General features: G+C 41.1%; 1 non-coding gene across 1 annotated transcript; it reads right to left on the bottom strand.

Annotated features, from left to right (window-relative positions):
* Positions 1-215: 215 nt before the first annotated feature.
* Positions 216-319, bottom strand: LOC126511905 (U6 spliceosomal RNA). The gene has a single exon (XR_007594818.1). It is a non-coding gene; the product is annotated as a U6 spliceosomal RNA (small nuclear RNA).
* Between the last annotated feature and the right edge of the window lie 4,850 nt (positions 320-5,169).

Genomic DNA, 5,169 nt, shown 5'->3' with positions numbered 1-5,169 from the left:
GTTTACACTCAGCTCCTCACTCGAGGCCAGCTCAATGTGTCTGCCCAACCTTTCGCTCAAACCTCAAAACTGATTCGGTTTATCTTTCCATAAGACGACTGTTCCAGGTAGTTCATCATCATGTCAGAAGACTAATTCACAGAGCAAGGGCTTTGCCAATAATTGTACCGGGATATTTAAAGAATTCCCTTCAGCCCTCCAATGTAAAACAGAAAAGAAAGAAATGCTTCCTCATGAATTTTTGTGTCATCTTTGCACAGGCTCCATGCTAATCTTCGCACAGTTCCACTTTTAGTGTATGTGCGGCCGAGGTGAACACAAGACAGAAAGGCTTCCCACTAAATGGGGCCTTCATTACCTTGATACCAAGGGCATCCAAAGATGTTTGTAACACACTACAGGCAGTTTGAATATATGCAAAGATGCTCATTAACATATACTAGAAAACCAGCTGAAGTAGTTTGTTAGGAAGACTTAAGACCCGGGAATGTAGCTTGTTCAGTAAAGTGAGTGCTTGCCTAGAAAGCACAAAGCTCTGAGTTCCATACTCAACACTGCAAACACTTGACAGGGCGCGCTACAAACCTGTATTCTCAGAACTTGAGCAGTGGAGGCCAGAAGATCGGAAGAAGTTCAAGCTTGTCTTCAACAACATAACCAATTCTAAGGTGGTCCGGAACTTGTCTCTGGGGAAGATCTTGAGAGCTTGTCTCAGGAAGAAAAATACAAGGCCACTGGCTAAACTTTTTTGGCAGGTAGAATTGATCACAACAACGCAGTGATTGAGCAGAGAATACCGTTGGGGCAAGGGAGACAGGAGACAGGGCGGTGAGTGAAGTACGTGTCCTACAGGTGTGACGACCCGAGTCTGGATCCTCAAGGTCCACATAAAACTCCACGTGACAGCATACATTTGTGGCAGGCTTTCTGATCACACTGGGACCCCTGAGACTGTACTGTTTACTGGAAAAACCGGTTCCTCGATGTGGCGCAATTCGGCCCTAGCACGCACCTTTCATTCAAGAGCCTTCTGCTTGAATATTGTAAGCCGGCCATAGGTCAAAAGCAAGGAGACTCGTTGACGAAAATAAAAGATAGGGAGTAAGAGGGAGTCAGGGGGACGGATAGAGTGATGCACAGGAAGTAGAAGGGAGGGACATTGAACTTGAGGAGTTTTATTTGAGACGCATATGAGAAAGGTCTCGTTTCTTGGATATCAGTGGAGGAGGAAGGTCAGCCAGGTGCTGTCTCCGCCTCTCTGGGCTAGCAGATTTTCACTCCAGTATCCAGCTCCTGAATCTTAATTGGTCAAATCAAACAAATCAAGATTTGGTTAAAACTAACATGCATTCCTTACTCCCAGCGCTCCGATGTCCGTAAGTACAATCATAAATGGTGTCCATGTGCCTGTGGGTTGTTTCAGTAGAGGCAATCATTTGGTAAAACACAGCAGAGACCAGATAGACCCCAGAACTGGATTGAGGGAGGAGTCCAAGACTGTTGCAGTTAGAGCAGGTCCCACGGATCAGCTGTATCTGTCGTGTGCAGATACAACATATACTCACTCCCTAGCAGATACAAAAGACAGGTTGGAGAGGCAAACACAGCTTATACCACGTTCAGACATTTTCTGCTTTATTGCCTCTTTTATTTAGAAAAAAGTTTTCCTACAATATATTTTGATTATACCTTCCTCTCACTCCAACTCCTCCCTGGTCCCCTCTACCTCTCTGCCCCTGTTCTTTTCTAAAAAAAATAAAATAAATTTTAAATAAATGAAAGTCAAAATAAATAAAAACTAAAAAGATAAAACCTACCAAAATAAAGGAGAAAGCACACACAAGACCATAGAGTTTGTTTTGTGTTGGTCCGCTGCTTCTGTGCATGGGACATGCCCAAGAGTGTGGTTGATATTCTAGTGTGACTTCATTGGAGAAAAATGACTTTTCCCTTCCCAGGAGGTACCAGTCATAGGGGTGGGGGTTTGTGCCCACTTCCCTTCTCCGTGCTGGGTTTTTGTCTGGCTTGAGTAGGTCTCATGCATGTTGCCACAGTCTCTGTGAGTTCACATGGGCTGTTGTGTAGGAACATCATCTCTGATGATGGCTGAGCAACTTATTTATCTATGGGCTTGTATCACTAAGAGATATTTTGTTGCTAAGTTCATTTAGTAAAATAGTAGGAGTAGGTTTTTCCCTAGGGCCCATGGCCTATCTAGTCTCAGGTACTTGGAGACTTCGGCAGTGTCAGGTATGGATTCCATCTCTTGACAGACCTTAAACCCAAATGTTAAGAGTGATTGGTTACTCCCATAATGTCTGTGCCACTATTGCACAAGTGTATCTTGCAGACCAGTCACTCTTGTAGGTTGCAGGGTTTATAGATGACTGAGTTGATTCTGATCACTATTGGTCTTTCAAATTTTTCCTAATCACTAATATTTCTTTATAACATACAAGTCAATACTTAAATGCTCTTCTGAATTGCTCTTTCAATTTGTGTTTATGCACAGAGCAGCCAAAACTGATTTTCCCATGCTCCCCAGTGGAGATCAAGCTGCACCCTGCTTCTTGTTTGCAGGTAAGAGTGCCTGCTGCTCTTCCAGAGGACTGGGGTTGGATTCCCAGCATCCCAGCTCCAAGGGATCCTCCGTATCTTGTCTACAAGTTCATCAGTACACATAGCATACACACAGACACATACGTGGCATAAATTAAAAATAAAAAATATATACATACATATTACTTTTATATATACTTTTTGACTTTTAAGTGCCATGCTTTTTGTTTATTTCCTTTGCTTTACCTTTTTAGTGGTCTTGCTCTTTTAAATAATCCCAGTGCATATTATGCAGTTTCTTTCCAGTGTTCATAAGTAAAAATAGACTATGATGCACTTTATGGAGCAAACAGATGCTCTTAATGGTGAGTTGCATGCTGGCAAGTAAAAAACTGTCTTAAGTAAAGTCTGTTAAAACAAGCGCTTTCTTCTATTGGTGGGATTAGGATCTGAACTCACAGACTTATACATGGTAGGCAGGTGCTGTACCACTGAGGTAAGCATCCAGCAGAAACTTTTAACAATGTGTATGGGGAGCTCTGAAGATGGGTTTGCAGGTAAGAGTGCGTGCTGCTCTTCCAGAGGACTGGGGTTGGATTCCCAGCATCCCAGCTCCAAGGGATCCTCCGTATCTTGTCTACAAGTTCATCAGCACATATAGCATACACACAGACACATTCGTGGCATAAATTAAAAATAAAATATATGTGTCGATGGCTAACAGCTCACAGGGTGCTATCCCTGTATGTCCTCTCGGGAATATAGCCAGGAAGACTGCACACTGATTCCACTTCCGTGTGTCTTACAGAACATAACTATTCCCAGTAACAAGAGACTTGAAAATAAATGTTAAAAGTTAAGCAGTGAGTGATGAAATGAATTCCAGTGATTTTGTAAACAGGATATAGACTGGAAAGCCAGGAAAATGTGCATCGTTAAAGCCTTTATTTCAAGAAGAAAGGCATTGTCTCTGTTTTCAAACATTCTTAAGAGATGAAGATGAGAAAAGTTTATTGGATTTGATGGAAACCACATCTTTTCTTCATTCTGAGCATAGTTTTAGGAAATTATGGTGGAAACTTGATTTAAGTAGTTTCTAACTAAGAAAAATCTGACTTGAAATAGATTTCAAGAATATTAAATGATAAATTTCATTAAAGAATGAATAGTTATTCTTTCCCAAATTTTGTATGAAAATTTTGTTGGTGGTATTATTCTTTAGGCAGAGTCTCACGATGTAGTTCAGGTTGTCCTCAAATTCCAAATTCTCCCACTTTAACATGCGCTATCCAGAAAAGTTAAACATCTTCATGTATTGTTGGCACTTAGATGATCATATAAAGGCAAAATGTTTGGTATGCTTTCTTGATTAGTTTTTGAAGTGTGAGCCCACTAAAGCCCATTCTCCGTGGGGCTTTCCACTTCACCCTGACGATGATGATGACTTCTTTGCTTCTTAGGGAAAAAAAAAAGAGACAGCATCTGTTTTTAATGCTTATCCCAGTGACTCTGCTTTCTAAAGAGCTTGCTTGCTTTTGTTCAGTACTTAGGCCAAACGCTGAACTCTTTTTCTTTGCTGATAACTGTAAAAGCTTTGGGAGTCTTCACTGTATCCCAAACTTTGGACCACATAGGGATCATTTTGTTTATAGAATGACAGACTTTTCCTTATGAAAATAAAATTCAGGGCTGGAGCTGTGGCTCAGGAGTTGAACACTGCTATTCCAGAGGATCTGGGTTGGATTCCCAGCACACATGGTGACTCACAACTGTCTGTAACTCCAGTTCCAGGGGACTCAGCGCTCTCTTCTGGCCTTTGTGGGCACCAGGAAAGCAAACAGCTCACAGATAAACATAAAGGCTAAACAATCACACACACAATTTTTTATAATGAGATTCATAGGCATTCACTTTGTAAGGTGAAAAAAATATAGTAATGAGAATATACTTTGCTAATACCTTTACATTTATAAGATTTTTGGTGAGATTAGCATTATGTGCTGGCGTCTTTCTTTTGCAGCTTCAAGGTGAGATACCAGACTTCAGAAAAAAGTCACAAAAACAACACATAAAAGTTTGTACACATGTCAATCATGTCCTTTAAAAGTCCCACATCTCATTGTGGTTGCCTTGACTTTAAGTGGTCTGTTTGAAGTGTTTACATGCAAGGTGCCCTTTAGTCTCTAAAACTGCCAGTGTTTATTTCTTGAAGAACAGACTTCGATGATGTCTAGTGCAGTCATCAGGGTTCAACATTCACAGAGCACCTTTGCCCAATCGGTAGGCCTGTGTCACACATCACAGTGGCAGTGGCTACATGTGCTATTTAAACTCATACAATTAAAATAGAGACTCAGCCCCCCTCCCACAATAGCTATGCACCAAGCACCCCATAGTCCAGTGGCTCTTCTATTCTAGAACACTCTTACAGAATGCGTCCATCACTAAAGACATGATCTAGATGTTCACATTGTACCAGTCCCCAAGAAACATCCTTTATATCAAGAAAAAAAAAATCTATCAAATGATCACATTACAGTTAGTTATGCTGTCCCTTGAGGATACTTCAACACAACTGCTTTTCAAAATTAAGATGTCTCTTTTAGGACA

Source organism: Alexandromys fortis, unplaced genomic scaffold (assembly GCF_014885135.2).
Source record: "Alexandromys fortis isolate MF-2015 unplaced genomic scaffold, M_Fortis_MF-2015_v1.1 scaffold_65, whole genome shotgun sequence".
Taxonomy (NCBI): domain Eukaryota; kingdom Metazoa; phylum Chordata; class Mammalia; order Rodentia; family Cricetidae; genus Alexandromys; species Alexandromys fortis.
Note: the sequence above shows the minus strand (reverse complement) of the source record. Positions and strands in the feature narration are given on the sequence as shown.